Here is a 17,443-nt window from a genome sequence, read left to right on the forward strand (position 1 = left end):
TACTGGGCCAAGGATTTGAATAGGCCCAGGCTCTCTACGAAAGACATACAACTTGCCAACGCCTATATGAAAAGATACTCTCCATCACTACTAATCCAGGAAATGCAAATCAAAATCACAGTGAGATATTACCTCATTATCTGTTAAAATGGCTATTACAAAAAAAAGATAAAAGTGTTGGCCAGGATGTGGGGAAATTGGAACACTTTACGCTAAATGAAATAAGATGGAGAGACAAATAAGATGATTCCACTCTCCTGAGGTAACTTAAATAGTCAAACTTACAGAATGGTGGTTGCCAGACACTGGGGGGTGGGGAAAACAGGGAGTTGCTGTTTCAAGTATGTAAATTTTAGTTTTAAGTCTATGAAGTTTCAGCTACATGGCATGAGCTCTAGTGGTCTGCTATAGAATGCTGGGACTATACTGTGTACTTAAAAATGTGTTCAGAGAGGTCACCTAGGTGGCTCAGTTGGTTAAGCACCTGACTTCATCTCAAGTCATGATCTCAAGGTCCTGAGATCCAGCCTAGCCTCTCTGAGCCCTCCTAGCTCCCTGCTCAGTGGGGAGTCTACTTGTCCCTCTGTCCCTCCCCTTGCCCATGAGCAGGCTCTCTCTCCCTCAAATATCTTTTTAAATGTTTTAAGAGGTTGTGTCTCATGGTAAATGTTCTTCCTATAATAAAAAAAAAATAAAAATATATATAGAACAAGTTGTATTACATAAAGCTTGAAGCCTACAAAGTGGAAGAACCCCCAATATGCCACGTGTTTATGAAAATCTGTGTATTCTCGAATATCAAGTCATCTGTTGAAAATTATGTGTAAAATTTATAAGGGGTTTCACTGCACCTAAAGTCACATTTTAGTTATGAGATAGCATAAGAAAGACGAAAGGACAGTCTTATAAAAATAAAAAATAAAATTTAGCCAACCACAACATTAATATACAAATGATATAAAATTATATTAACCAGTTACAACCTTGTGAATGTATTATCTCGTATAGAAGATTAATGCATAGTCACTCTACAGAAGTAATTTAAAATGTTCAATAATTTCTGTGAAAATCAATCAAATTTGAAATGCATGTTTAAAATGTTTAATTATCTTTTCTTCTGTAACTAGAATATTGACACAGACTTCTTAAATATTTCCAGGGACAGTAATAGTCCAGAACACTTTAAGAAACACAAATCTAGCATTTGCTTCCAATTCCCTTAGCAAGTTATCATGCTGAAACTGATTCTTTGGATGGTCATATTTGTTCCAGTATAAAATGGGAAATGAGAAACTCATCTTTGTTTAGTTCACAGGTTTTTAAAAAATATATGCATTGAATTCCCTATCAGGACATATCATTTATTGTGATGTTTTATGAACATCAAACAATTTACTCTGTGCAGTAATCATCTTTTGACAATATAAGTATTGTAGAAGTATTGTATTGGTGATTCTGAGGTTACTAGTTAGGCTACTCCAAGTGTCTGGAACACATTCTAGTTATTTTATATTCTAAATGTAAAATATTAAACTAAAATCCAAGTTCTTCTAAAGCCATCACCCAAGGAATATTTTAGTATTTGAACACCACATTAAATTGTTTGATGATTTTTTTTTTAATTTAAATGTTGTTAATTGACATACACTGTAATATTGGTTTCTGGAGTAGAATTCAGTGATTCATTGCCAACATGCAACACCCCAGTGTCCATCACAGGTGCCCTCTTCCCTTCCCATTTAGCCCATATCCCAACCCCATCCCTCCATCAACCCTCAATTTGTTCTCTTATCCTTAGAGTGACTTACAGTTTGTTTCCCTCTCTCTTTTTGGATATATATTATATATATTATATATATTATATATATTATATATATGTTACATATATTATATAGTTATATTATATATATTATATATATGTATATAGTCAATATATATAGTCAATCATTCAGTAATACTTCAAAACCTCAAAAGGTCCCTCAAAAAATACATACTAAGACACTCTGTCCTTTTTCAATTCTAAAAAAAAAAAAAAAAAAAAAGTTTTCTGCCATGTTCACATATATTTACTTTGTTTCTGGATGGTGAAGACCCTTTGAGCATTCATATTGAGGGACATGTGACTACTTTTGCCCAAACCCCTTTCCTCAAGAGCTGGTTAATCAAGGAAGCAGAAAACAACCACAAAAAAACAAAAACAAAAAAACAACCAAAAAAGAAACCTACAGCAGCAAACCAAAGGTAGTGAAAATATAACAGAAGACTTAGAGTAATTTGACACTTTATTTTTTTTTTATTTGACACTTTAATATATTATCTTGAGTAAATCTTAACTCAGACTTTTCTACACATATTTTAGAGTTTAATACTGCTTGGCAAGAAATTAGATGTGAGACACTATCCTTTCTTCATAAAGTACTTTTCATAGAGCACTTTTTCATAAAGTACTCTACCCAGCCCTATACTCTCCTCAGCATCATTTCTCCCAGACATTCTCTCATGAGACTCTACAGGGAAGATACAAAGGAAATAAAATAGGAGATAATAAGATATTTTACTCTATTTTTTCTTATGAGGCTGTTTGTATGGTTTTGGTTTGGTTTGCTTTTGCTTTTGTAGAGACCTTACCTTCACTCAACTTTTGCATTTTAATAGTCAACAGAAAAGCCCTGGAATTCAGCCTCTCTTTAAGGCCAGCAAAATGCATATGTAATCTTTATGAATCATTAGTAATGAGACTTACACAAAACCTCATACCCTCATATATTAGGAAGTACATCATCCTTCCTAATAGTAACTTATATACTATCTGAAAGACCATTAACAAAATACATTTGAAATCCCTCTTTTAATTTTCTAGTGCCTTCACTCACTCTGAAAGAAAATGTAGTATTTAAAAATAGCCAGACCATTTAGAAACAAAGCTTGACAATAAGCACAGCATTAATTATCTGGGGTAAAATCCCAGATATGCCTATGATGCACTAAAAACAGTTTTCTTAAAAAAATAAATAAATAAAAATAAAATAAAAATGGTTTTCTTGTGTGACACATGTTCTGGCTCAAAAGACAATTTTTATTTATTATTTTTATTATTTTTTAAAGATTTACTTATTTGAGAGAAAGAGAGAAGGAGAGAGAATGGGGAATGGACAGAGGGAGATGGAAAGAATCCTCGAGAAGATTCCCCACTGAGCGTGGAGCCTAACACAGGGCTCCATCCCAGGACCCTGAGATCATGACCTGACCCGAAATCAAGTGGGGGGGGGCACTTAACTGACCAAGCCATCAGGCATCCCACAAAAGATAATTTTTAAACCACAGTTAATACATGATAAGATAGATTATAGTTTCTCAACACTGCTAGCAGGTAGGTATATTGCCTCCAAAGGTAAAATTATTCTGGGTTTACCAATTCTAGCATGATTCCTTTCTATAAACTGGCGTTATTACTCTATAATCAGACTCACCATCCACTTTCCAGACTTAAGTACCTCTGAGGTTCCACTAAATTAATACATGTGCAAAAAGAGAGGAGTCAGGTTTCTCAGCAATTTAAGAGTCTTACTTCTAAAACAAAATGACCTGGCACCTACAAAGTTTTGTTGATTTCGAGCATTAAACCACAGGCTTAATAATACACGGTATATATACTAAGAAATAATAATACTGTGTCTTCTCAACTAATTCTTACTTTCATGATGTTTTTATCAAATAGTTTTCCTTATAAAGACAAAAGCACCCAAGAGTATCACCAATTTCCACAGCATTAGTCAAATAGTGGCAGGTGCTATTGCTTAGTATTTCCAATAATTGAAGTAATAGCTGTAACAACTGATGAAGCAGACAACAGTAACACCTTCCTCGTCACTGTTTCCTAGGACTCCCTTAAACCACCTAAAGAGTTGGGCTGGGTGTTCTGTGGCTTAGGGATTAAAATTTATATATTATATATATATATATATATATAAATTGACCGAGGAATGTGTTTAAGTGGTGAATTAGCTTGTCCTCCGGCAAAAGGCACACTGTGTAATTGCTACGAGTAAAACCAGTAAGTATAAAGTAAAATGTGACAGCCCGAGAAAGGCAAACAGTAAGGGAGAATGAGTTCTAATAACAAGTAATTTATTTTTCACCCCAAGTGACTTCATTTAAAAGAGTTTATGCCCGAGAGAATTCAATCCATACACAGTGATCCTAAAACTCTGGGCTGTTAGTGAGACATCTTAGGCGGGGAGGTCACACCACCAGGGTGCAGGTCAGGATGGATCATCCACCAGGCCAAAACACAGGCCAAGACCATAGGAAGGCAAAAATTAAGTTTTTGAAATTTGTGTATGTGAATTTTGGTATCTTCACCTTTCACCAACTGAACTGAAAGAAGACAAATACTGTGGGCAGAATTGGTTAAGATGAGTCACTCATCAGCATGGCCTTCACAGACATCTCTGTTGGCAGCTCCCGACTTCATCTTTTCTGAGCACTTCTGAAGGCCCCTATCTGGCGTGCCTGTCTGGTATTCGGAACAGAACAGCCTTTGAAGAATTTGATATATTCCCCGAAGGCCATTCTGCATCCTTAATCCAAAGGACCAGAACTTTCTGGCGGACATTTACCTTTATCTTTGCAGCCTACCATGGAGAAAGTCATGTTTTGCTTCTTCCTCCTGTATTTATTCACTTACATTTCAACCTTCTGTCCCACTAAGCATTCCTTTTCCATCTGGTTAAAACATTCTCTCTCTTTCTCCTCTCCTCCTCCCTTGCTCTCCCCCCATCCATGGCTGACAGGGTTTTCACCCTGTCCTCAACAGAACCTCCACACCTAACAATTGCTGACAGCACAAGGGACCAGACTGTTGCAGAAGCAGACAGAAATAAGGAGCCTTCTAGTCTTCTACCAGTTGAAAGAGCAACAGGAGGCCCACTCCCTGTCAACAGGCATCACAATTTCTTAGAGAAGAAATCAAATTAAGCACATTCATTTGTTCAGCTCTTGGTAGGTATATGGGTGTCTCCCAGAGATTCAAGGTGAAGCATTCAGAAGCCTTCATCAGCCACAGCGTTCAACAATCTTGCCAGGGGGTGCTTCTTACTCCCAAGTACCAACAAATGCCACAGTTATTTTGTATATGAAGTAGCATTACTTTTAGACAGTCCTGTTCTACACCAAGGGAATTAATCCCGCCTGAAAAATGGTGTGCATTGTGGCCATACAGACAAGGACGGAGCCCGCAACCACAAGTGATTTCAAACTGAAAGCATCTCCTATCTGATGCAAGGAAGTAGAGAAAGGGAAAAACAAGCATGTCAAGAAAGACTCATTAACCAAGACAAAGCAGTCATGATCCCTGGGTACAACGGCACTTGTTTATAATTCAAGTCTCTTAATGAGAATTTAATTCACTTTTTAATTTTGTCACATATTTGGTTACACTTTTATTCCCCCGGAATATCCCAAATGTCTTTTGATAACATAAATTAAACTACAAAGAGAATACAGAGGGCACGTGGCACATTCGGCAGAAAGGCAGAAATCACAAAGGAGACGCATCTTACAGGCCCACCTCTCATGGTTGGGTAGGAGCAGCCTGCACACCCTGTTTGCAACCTTTACACACATACGAGAAGAATGAGCCTGTTCCAGTCCAGGGAATTCTGGTTTTCTTTTCCAAGCAGTGATGGGGACCCGTAGACCCAACAAGACAATGCAAAGGCAGTTATCGAACTACATGTATTTGCTCAACGTGACCAGGTTGGTGACACTGGCTTGACTCAAGTCAGGAGAACAAGCGGCCAGGTAAGCTTTAAGTCCTCAAGAGTCCAAGTTCACATTCCCACTTTTATTCATATTCCTCTACTTTCCACCATCTTTTTTCTGTGACACAAGACTGAATAAATTCTACCCTACATTAGTGAGATGACTGATGACTTTTTACTACATTTTCTTTCATTTGAACATGGTTTTTATTAATGATAATACTATTACAATAAAGTAAGGTTCCCTTTGACAAGATGAGTGGCTAGTAAACTATGGGGAGGGCAACTCTGGCTCTAATTGTGTTCAAACATATTACTTCAGGTTCTCCTGTATCTTCAGTCTTTTCTTGAAAGAGTGTAAGCTATGGTACTCCTCTTCCTGATTTCTGTTGCCTAATTCTCTCCCACCCCACCATATCCTTCCCTCCCTTCCCCTCTACCATGATGGTCTCTCTTTCACTATGACTCTTCAGTAAGGTCCTCCTGTAGCTCTTCACATCCTTGCTGACCTCCAGTTTCTGACCTGCACCTTCCTCATTTTAGAAACCTAGCTCTTTAATGGGTTGTCTTCCTCCCTGAATCACAGATTGCCTTCTGATCAGTATTTTTCAATTAAAATTTGTCCAAATGGTCCACAATCACAATACTGTGTAATTATCATCACTGTCCTGATTAAAATACACTTAAAATGAAGATAAGAATCAGTGTAGCAAAAGAAAGTGGCTTAGGACACACAGATTGAGGAAAGGACATTTGTTGAGTTCCTGTCTCCCGGCCTCCCCAATATGTGACCAATGTATGGTTTCCTTCGTCCCCTCCCCGCTGGGCTCCATCTTGGGAACGAACTGGGGGATTCCGCACTACAAACTGCAGCTGCTCCCTCCTCTCTACCCTGAGGAACTGCCAACAGAGCAGCTGAGATTCCTGTCAATCCTTAATTCACCTTCAACAGCAAAAATGCTCCAGCACCAAAAAAAGAAAATAGCATCAGGCTTATGAACAATAAATTGCCTTTCATAGAAAATGGACTTCTGTCTGCTAAATAGAAAAATAGATCAGAAATTATAGAGGTTATGATCACAGGCTTCAGTGTAAGGGAGATCTTGGATTGAACTACCACTCGAATATTTACTTGACAGGTAATCTTGGGCAAAGTATTTCATCTTCTAAGTTTCAGTTTCGCCAATAAAGTGGAGGTAATAATCTACCTACCTCACAGAACTGCTGTTAAGATAAGTGAAATAATTAAAGCAAGGGGTACCTCATCTCACACCATCTTCTTGTTTTGTTTTGTTTTTTTATTTTTTTCACATCATCTTTTTAATGCTTAAAAAATTTTAAAAACAACTGTGAAATAATTTTTCCAACTAATTATTGCATTATTATCTAATAAACCTGGGTCATGTTAGCTGGTTTCACTTTAGTTTCAGGAACTTCAGAACAAATTGTAAGTAGCATTTCTACTCATTCAGGGAACAGGACCACAGGAGCACTGAGGTCCTGAACAGAACATGATGGGTAACTAGAACTCTCCAAGCTCTGCAGTAGTAAGGGAAGCTAAGTCAACTCTTCTGCAGATACGAAGAACAAAATGAAGTCTGTCTTAATTGGTACAGCTGGATCTTTAGAATTGTAATGTGGCTGACCAAGATAAGGTCACGAGACGCACTTTTCATTCTGTAAGTCAACTCCCAGTTGTCCAAACTTATCTTTTCCTTTTTGCTGTATTTGCTCTTTTCTGTGATTTGAGGCATCATCACTTCTGTTAAGTAAACCCTGACTTAATATGTATTTAGAAAAGCAAATGTCCCCACTACCGTGCTTGCACATACAATACCTAATCACCTAACCATCATTTCCTAAATGTGTGATAAAATGACATTGACTCGTTCTAGAGTGGGTGCTAACACAAGGCCTCTCATTCACTTGTTTGCTTATTTAACCAATGGATACTCATCCTTTTGTCTTCCTGGAAATAAAACTATGAAAGATTACAATATAACCATTCTCTAAGTGTTTTAGTTCTATAAATATTCTCTGAGAGATTAGTTGATACTGATAAAATGACCATTTCTGAAGAGAATATGAGAATGTGAACCAAAAAATTAGGCTTCTTTTTGCTAAATCACCAAAGATGCCTTTTGCCAAGACTCAAAATGTATTAGAGATGTCCTCCTCAAACAGGAACTTTATTTACATATTACTAAATGACATTGTACGTGATCAGAAAATGTTGAGAATCTAATTCTCAGAAGCTCAGTGAAAATAGCACTACCAAAAAAGGTCGACAGTTTCATGAGCTGACTTTGAATGCAAAGAAAGTATGAAGTACAGTAATAAGCATCAAACAAAATTGGAACTGGCTCGCCTACGTCAATGCCTATCAGTTTCCATAATAACATTTCACCTTTTGAACTTGGTACCTTCTTCGTGATCTACAGCTAACTCATCCAATTTTGAGTGGCTCTCAACAATTCTTTTTATTGTATTGTTCCTAGTGTACACCACATTAACTTTGGCTTCTTACTACCTTTTGTATTGGTGCTAGAGATTGTTAACTTAATTTTTATAAAATTTCCAGACTTACCTTATGTCCTGAATGAAAGAGCATTCTAAAAATCTCTCTCAAGGCTTTGTGATTGTAACAGATTATTATCTTCTGTAGAAGGGCAAAATATATCTAATCCAGTATTTGGAAGATGAAATAGAAGACATTGAACACTTTGAAATGTAAAATATTTACACAGAAAATAAATAGTTATACAATAGTTAGAACAATTTTGTTAAGAAAATATCAAAAGTATCCCCTGCCTGTCTCTGATACACAGGGTTTTCTGTGTAATACTTTTTAGATGATGTGAGTATTATCTGCAGAAGAGTTCAATAAATATTGCAAGAGAAAATTTTATTCTTAAATGTGCTACAATAATATAATGTAGTAATGTATAGGCAACCTAAATATTCTTTGTCTGCAGTTGACCAATGAAAGGCATCAGAGAATAGCAAAAAAAAAAAAAAAAGAAAAGAAAATGACAGGGTACAACAATGAAGCCCCAAAACTCCTCATCTTTCTCAGTTACAGGAAAAGCTTTATTCTTTGTCCTCATCTATGCCATGAATGAACCAACCAACTAAATCTAATGTAATTTTAGTAGATTTCTATCATAAAGCAGGAGCCTATTATAGACTCAATTTCTTACCTTATATAGAAAGAGAGGTTTAATACCTAAGAACATTCTTCTAGCCGAGTTTTGGTAATCTATACAAAATTCTCCTGATTTATTTTTTTAAAGATTTTATTTATTTATTCATGAGAGACAGAGAGAGAGAAGCAGAGACATAGGCAGAGGGATAAGCAGTCCCAATGTAGGACTCGATCCCAGGACCCCAGGATCACAACATGAGCCAAAGGCAGATGCTCAACCACTGAGCCACCCAGGTGCTCAATTCTTTGGGTTTATACTTTGAGGCAATATAAGCACAGTATCTCAACAATAGCTAATATTTATGTCAGTATCAGAGTACCCTCTCTCACTGAATCTCAAAAGTAAAAGCCAATTAAAACTAAGACCCCTCTAATGCAACAATGTCTGGAAGATAAAGACTGCTAACAGTTGTACTGTGATAGACAAAAATAGGTTATAGGGAAAGCAGAAACAAGCACAAAGACATCGGAGCCTTTGTCTTGGAAAACTAGACATACATACATCCCTTTAGAATGAGGACTCTTATTTCTATAGCTCTCTTGATATGTGGAGAATGGGGATCAAAGTCTTACAAAAATCACCAGGTTGAGGTTTCCCATAATACACCTACACCCTGAGAGGGGGCAAACATCTGCACATGGATCTTTCACAAGACCCTAGGATAGACAATGAAAGACTGAGTCATGGAGAACATGTGTTACTTTTCCACTTTGTCCAGATATCCACTGAAGTCCATCTTTCTTTTTTAAATGTCCAGTATTCAAGTGTTAAATTCAGTGTAAACACATGGTTAGCATAGGGTTAATTGAGTAGGCTAAAAATACAGAAGATAGCTCACAGAGGTCATATGGAGAGGAAAACTTTTTTTTATGTAACAAAAAAGATTTGTCATATATAAAACGAAAAGGATTAATATCTGTTATAAATAAGCACCTCTCATTTCAGAACAACTGAAGCCATAGAGATATGGACAAAAAATATATGAAGAAACAATTCACAGAGAAACACAAATGACTTAAAACATGAACATACAGTCAAAATTATTAGATGAGTAAAACCGTTGATAGTGACTGATAGCATATGGAGAAAAAGGAAATTCCCTACCACTCTTTGGGGAGGGTAAACTGGTGTGATCTTTCTAGGAAGAACATTTGGTGAAGTCTAATAAAAAATAAAACATACGGAGTTTGTCTTTTTTCCAAACAATTACTGTAATTTCACAGCAATTACTGTTTCATTTTTTTCCTATTTATTTTTCATTCAGTGTTTACTGTAAGCTCAGTGTCCACAGGTAATAAAGTCTTATCTATACTTTGCCTTCACATATACATTTTTAAAACCTCATTGAATACAGCCTATAGCTGTACTAGAAGATTTCCAGGACAGGTGTAAAACGGAGTCACTGCTGTTAATGTGGAAACAATTACCCATTAATGAAGAAATCTTAAACTTTACCTACAACTATGCTACCAGTAAATACAAAGGTATACATAGGTGGTATTCGCTGATATGAAAAAGATGACCACTACATAAAATGAGTAAACTCAGTTGCAACCTCTAATTTTAATTTTCCTTAAGATCTCATTTTCCATTTTGATATTTTTATTAATAATGATCCATTGTATAATGTGTACAATACATAGGAGTAGAAAATCACATGAAACCAGTAACAAAAAAAATATATGTATAATATATATGTATATGTCCTGCTTACCCTGATTACCTAAAATGTCTTTTTGTGGTTTTATTTTTTCTGTTAAAAATGTTGAGTGTGGGGATGGCTGGCTGGCTCAGTTGATAGAGCATCCAACTCTTGATCTTGGAGTTGTAATGTAGAGATTACTCAAAAAAGCAATCTTTAAAATAAATAAATAAAAATGTTCAGTGTGTAGCCTTGTTAATGTTGTATCTAACAAACAGACCAGTGATTCACATGTTCCTAACACCTTGCACTCTCAACTTGCAGAAATGAATTTTATACAGATGGTTTTTGAAAAGTGCTGATACCGATCAAGTCACATTAAAAAATATCAGTTTCGGTTATAACCTATTTTAAAAATCCTGAATTTTGGGATGCCTCGGTGGCTCAGGGGTTGAACATCAGCCTTCAGCTCAAGGCGAGATGCTGGGGTGCAGGACTGAGTCCCACATCAGGTTCTCCATGGGGAGCCTATGTCTCCCTCTGCCTATGTCTCTGCCTCTTTATGTCTCTCATGAATAAATAAATACATACATCTTAAAAAAAAAATCCTGAATTTCCTTGAAAACGTCCATTTAACAAACTATTAGGGACTACTCACAGATCAAGAGAGGGCATTTCAGAGGCTGCCTTGCTCCCCTTCCAGCCTGGACCTACTATATACACTATCATCTGGCCTGGGGCTGCCAGAGGGTGATTTCCTGATTTCAAACCTTTCTTAGGTGACTCATACTTTGAATGTTCAATCTCCACTTCCCTCAATAAAGTCTTCCTTTCTCTCACCTAAATCTCTGTGGGTAGTTTATTTATCCTTCTGTTGGAACATGGAAATTAAAAAAAAACAAAAACAAAAACAAAAAAACCACTCTACGGGAACTGAAGCATAGAAGTTCTCAACTTCAGAAAGAATTAAAATAAATTCAAAGCAGAAGACAAAATGCTGACTACAGAGTTCAGCATCCTATCTGATTGCATGTAAAAGTGATGACCTATTTTTGAGCATTTAAATGAAAGCACAATAGGGCCTCCCTCCATAAGGGTGTGAATGCTTTATGTCAGTTTCTTACCCTCACTTTCAGAATCATAAATATTCTCCTGCTAAGCCCATCACATTTCTTATTTCTCCCTCACCTCTCTTCATTCCTTAATTCTGTCTTACTGTATCTGTTACCATGCCCTTGATTTCCTCAGTTGCTTCCTCTCCAATTCTCCTTCGGTGTCCTGCGGTATACAGCTTACGAAATCACCATTCATGGCTACTGGCACCCAGGGACACACATGCAGTTTTAGGGCCTCTCACTTAGATTTTGTTTGCTTCCTATTTCTTATATTCTAAAGTCTGTCATAATGACACTGACCTCCAGACCTTCCCAACCAGACTATGAAACTCATTACTGTTCAGAAGACACAGAAATGTGATTTTGGTTGACAAAACATTTCACATTTATAGCTTTGCATTTTTTCATAACATCCCTGTATCCCAAAGAGGCTTTTTTTTTTTTTTTTAAACACGGAGGAACCAACTTTTTATTTTTTGACATTTTCCAAGCTATTTTTACACTTTAGGAGGGTATTTTTTTTTCCAAAACAAAATGAGAGAGAGAGAGAGAGAGAGAGAGAGAGAGAGAATATCGTATCCAAGAGTATCAGGGGCCATTATAATAGAAAACAATTTCGTAAAGCATAGATTGTCAGACCCAGAATTTGAATGAAGTCTGCTCTATGTGGCTATGGCTGTTTGAGGGCTTGTTGACACTACTGTAATTGGGAGAACAAAGGTGAGCAATAATATTGAACGCTGGATGTGAGCAACCTTGATGAGGACTTTATTGTTAATCATTCTAAGTTGTTGGTTTAAGGTTTTTTTTTTTTTTTTTTTTTGGTTTAAGGTTTACAGCTGGAAGTCTGGCCCTGTTGGATTCACCAATTATAAAATGAATTTCCTTTTTGGTGTTCAGGAGGGAGAAAGTTCTCTCTGCCTTACTTCTAAGGAGTTTTCCACTACTATATTCCCAACACCTAGAAAAGTACCTGGAACATTCACTGACTTGGTGATTCTTATTCTAACAGCTTGGGAAGTGTTGTAGCACTAGATGTCCATCATTATCTTTGCTCATTCCAGAAAAAAAGCTTTTTTAAAAGGCAGCCTTTGTTTGAAATGTCACAGGACAGCACTAAAATCCCATATCTTGCTATAAATTCAAAATAGGAAAAATTCTTTAAACAATTATTCAAAAATAAAATTTGGAATTACGTATCGCCCCTGACAAGTTTTTTTTTTTTTTTTGAAAGGTGACAGGAAGAGTTCCATAATGTACTTTTTCTTATTAAAAAAAAAAAAAAAAAACCTTAGGGCGTTCCTTATCTATTCAGGAGATTATCTGTTACCTAATTTGTCAGGAGTCAAACTGACTCTCCCAGGGGCAATCAAACTGCTTAAGTCTAACTCTATCGTCATGAACATTTTCCTCTTGGGGTATCAATAAAGCCATCAGTTTAACAACTCTCATTTTGAGGACAAAGATCAAGAAAAGGAAGAAGGAATGACAAAGACTACTACCAAAATAACTAAGATTAAATAAGCAAAACTTACTTGTAAGTATTGCTATGGCCCAAAGCAATTAATTCAATAGGATATATAAACATGAGATTTGCTTTACTTAGAAATTTACTTCTAATAAATAAATGTGATTATATAATTAACATTCTGAATTGAAACATATCTCACTACTCGCATACAGTTTCTGTTCTGTGCCTCAAAATGATTTCCATAATCCTTATTTCATCCATATTTGTCAGAGATTCTTCTTCACTATCAATACATTACCTTATTCCTAAGATTTATTTTAACCATAGTCACAGCAGAGACCAATTATTTAGCCACAGCATCCCAAGCAAATCTCTTTGTTTTATTTAGTGACAGAGAATGCTTCTTAGCTTCTGGGTATTTTCCTTCCATCTTAAAGATGTCTAAGCCTAACCAATTTTAAAAGTAATCTTATATTTCTTCAATATCTAGTACCAACAGATGAGAATATGTTTTTCTAAATACAATCTTTGGACAATTTCGAGAATGGAAACCTTTGAACCAGCTAGTCATTTTAAATTCTCCTAGCAAATATTTTTAGTAAAATAAGCAATTCAAATATGCATTACTCCACCGCGTCATTTGGTAAGAATATAGCTTCAAGCCAGTTGTCAAGGATGAATTGGAGGTATAAAATACCTAAGAATCTTGCTTGGGTGAAAGAGCAGAAGAATTAGTAAAACACCTCCAGAAAAAGGCAAAACATACATACATACATATAGTGAGAATATATCATTATATAAAATATTTTAAACCCTTCTTTGAAATTGCAGCTGTCAGCCTTCCTTTTCTTCAGGGACACAAGCAGCTTTATTGACAGTGACCTTGCTCAGGAGGCCTGTGACAGAGCAACTGTGGAATCCACATGTTGAAGACATGGGCCTATGAGATGAGAATCTGAGTGCCTACATCACCTTTTTGCCAAGAGTCACCCTCTCATCAGAAACATCTGATTTGTTCTTCACCTGCATGAAAAATAAATCCTCACATTTGACCCCGTACCCACCCCCTTTTTTTTTTTTTGGTGCCACAGCAGCTAGAATGAACATAACCCTTAACAAAAAGCTATCTTCCCCAATGCTGAGCATGACAGATTGACTAAATTTTTAATGATAAACAATTTGACCCTCAATGTGACTGTACAAGTTTGTAAAGCTTTGCACTATTCATACTTTTGAGTTGGTTTTGATCTTTTAGCCCGATGATTTTGATGGAACTCCTCAAAAACTAGGTTGCTGGGTTGAGAGTATGGCTATTTTTTTACTTGTACTAGTTTATCTCTTTCAAGGGTTTCAGAATTTTGAAATCTTTGTCACCCTGGGTTATCAAAATTCTATTAATGCAAAAATACTATGTAGTTTTAGCCAAGACGGAATTGTGGCACACAAGTCATCGCCTATAAGACTATGTTAGTATTAGATACTAGGGTGTAGGTTGGCAACTGCATTGCCAACTAATACCACTGTTCTACCATTTATGATAGAATATATCATAAAGTGGATCTCTACAGTGTATTAACAATGAAGACAAAGAATTAAGTTGTTAAAATAACATTGACCTCAGAGGTTCAAGACAATAGGGCAAATTAGAATGTAATTAATAATAATGGAAAAAAAAAACTGAATCAAGAGGGCCTTATTAAATTATAATGGGTTAACTTGGTAGACTCACTGCTATGCCAAGGCATGAACAACCTCTTTGTGTACCAAGTGCTTTAATGTGATATACCCCTTTTTCACAATTCTGTAATATAGGTATAACTTACATCTTATAGATAAAAATAAAAGGTTGGTGAGGCTAAGCTGTTGGCTCAGAGTCACATGGTAATCAAGCATTAAGGCTTCAAGCCAATACTTTTATCTCTAAGCTCACAAGCTTAACCATTATTCTCAATGACCTCAGTGTAGCCAGGTAATATTAAAAAGTATTAGTGAATGTGTTCTTTATATTTCTGTCATATTATTCTTTATATCCTATAATTCTACCTTTTTTCCCCACTTGAAATAAGATCACCCTTGTAACAAATGTTAGCAGAACCAGAGAACAAAACTGTCAGTTCTCAACGTCAAAAGCAAGGGGGAAAAATGGAACCCAGGTAAATGTCAAGACCCAAAACTATACACTATCTTTACCTATGTGCCCCTTAGCTGTCCTGCAAAGAATCCTGTCTTCCATGGCAAGGCAAGCAATCAAACAAAAGTTGGTTGGATAAGATGCAGAAGTGGGTGAGGGTGCCTCAGGCTCAGTCAGCCCTTGCAGGTCCACACTCAGCTTGAGAAGCAGCCACACACCTTCTAAGAATACTCACTTCTTCCTTAATGACAAGTCAGATTCACTTTTCACTCCTTCAAACTATGGAACCTAATCATAAGAAGAATAACCATGTCTAGCCTTCTTAGAGTTTTATTTAATGAATATTAGTATTAAAATCAGTTATCAAATATACTTGTTTATTGCAATATTTTGAGTACTATAAAGAGTTTGTAAAACCAAGGAAATTTACAAATAATTGTATTCTCTAGTTGCTTCTCTATGTTTATAGATTTTTTTTGTACAAACTCTCAGGAACATTTTTTTAGGTTGCATAATTAGCATAGAGTATGAAACTTTATGGTTATTGCCATATCTACCTAGATACAATCACTCTCCTATCAGGAGAAAAATCATAGTTACACAAAATTATTAGGAAGTCACCAGTTCTAAAAAGCAACTAGATAGCGTGTGGCCCAGCAAATGTGAGAGTGCTATTCCCCAGGAAGGTGTTAAGCCATCTACTTAGAGCAATGCTGAGTGACTAAGTAATAATTGCTACCAGTAGAAGAAAATAGCTTTGTTTTCTGCTAGTGAAATTAAGAAGTTGAAACTAAGCTACTGTATAAACTTGAAGAACCATCTTTTAATAAGTGGATTAACTGCATTAATGTTCTTTAGCTACATTAATCTCCCATATTTGAACCAAGTCAGTTTTAACAAATGAAAACATGACTCTGTCTGGGTTAACTTTCATCTCCAGGAAAAAAAAAAAAAAAATTAAATACTAAATGAAAGATAGTTACTCATTATGTAGCAGGGCTGAGAAGCAAATGCTTTTCTATAGAATTCCCAGTGAGTCTAATAATACTAACTAACTCAGTCTTGAGAATTTTTGGAACCTCAACTATCAGAGTAAAGAAGCCAAATGGTACTGATTCAAGCTTCTTAAGGATGAGTTTCTATAATCCAGGGCTTTACACAAATCAAACATTATGTATTTCTTTCTCTTTAAGGATAATCATTGATAGATCTGTGCACATGATTTAATATATGCTCTGAATTATATGATTTAAAATAAGAGAAAATATGCAAATATTTTACAGTTTTAAACTTAATAAATAAAATTCATTATTAAAAGAAATAGTCATCTTAGTTTTAGGAGAGACATTTGGTCAACTTCAATATTATAAAAATGATTCCCAGAACACAGGAAATAGAAATCTACTTCCTCAGTGTATTAAACATTTATATCCAATATAAATTTGCAAGAATCCACCCTTAAATATAAAACTTAGCAGCATTTTCTTTTAAGTCACGGTTAAGACAGGATTATTAAATATTATTTCTTTCAACACTGTAGATATCCTATCAAATTTCAAAGAAATAATGCAATGTATTAGAATTAAAAAAGAAAAAAGATTTACCTTTTTTGTAGTTATGCTTAATATTAAGTCCTGATAGAAAACTTAAGGGAATTTACACAAGGTGCCTGGATGGCTCAGTTGGTCACCCATGCAACTCTTGATTCCAGCTAATGTCATAATCTCAGCATTGTGAAATCAAGCCCCACGTTGGGCTCAGCACTGGCTGTGGGGCCTGCTTAAGATTCTCTTTCCCTCCCCCACTGGCTCCCAGCCCACACACTCTCTCACTCTCTCTAAAAAAAGAAAAATAAAACTTAAGGGAATTTACAAATTATTAAAACTCAAAGGCACTCTTATGTAAGTAAGATGATAGTTTCAAAATCAGATGCTGGCTGACTGTTGGTTAGAGGTCTCTCTTGGTTTCTTGCCACATGGGCTTCATCAGAATGATGATGCTAGAGAACCAGAGAGGGCAAGCAAAAACAAAACAAATGTCAGATTCTAAAAGGAAAATCAACACTTATTCTTTATTTTTAAAGTCTTCCTAATAAATTAGGAGATAAAGAAATGTA

General features: G+C 35.8%; 1 long non-coding RNA gene across 1 annotated transcript in view; it reads right to left on the reverse strand.

Annotated features, from left to right (window-relative positions):
- LOC119871165 overlaps positions 1-17,020 on the reverse strand; it is a 34,607-nt gene extending 17,587 nt beyond the window's left edge. The window contains exons 1-2 of the long non-coding RNA XR_005356617.1: positions 16,932-17,020; positions 15,387-15,615 (exon numbers count right to left, since the gene is read on the reverse strand). This is a non-coding gene — a long non-coding RNA (uncharacterized LOC119871165). The remainder of the gene's footprint in view (positions 1-15,386; positions 15,616-16,931) is intronic.
- Between the last annotated feature and the right edge of the window lie 423 nt (positions 17,021-17,443).

This window comes from Canis lupus, chromosome 3 (genome assembly GCF_011100685.1).
Source record: "Canis lupus familiaris isolate Mischka breed German Shepherd chromosome 3, alternate assembly UU_Cfam_GSD_1.0, whole genome shotgun sequence".
Lineage (NCBI taxonomy): Eukaryota > Metazoa > Chordata > Mammalia > Carnivora > Canidae > Canis > Canis lupus.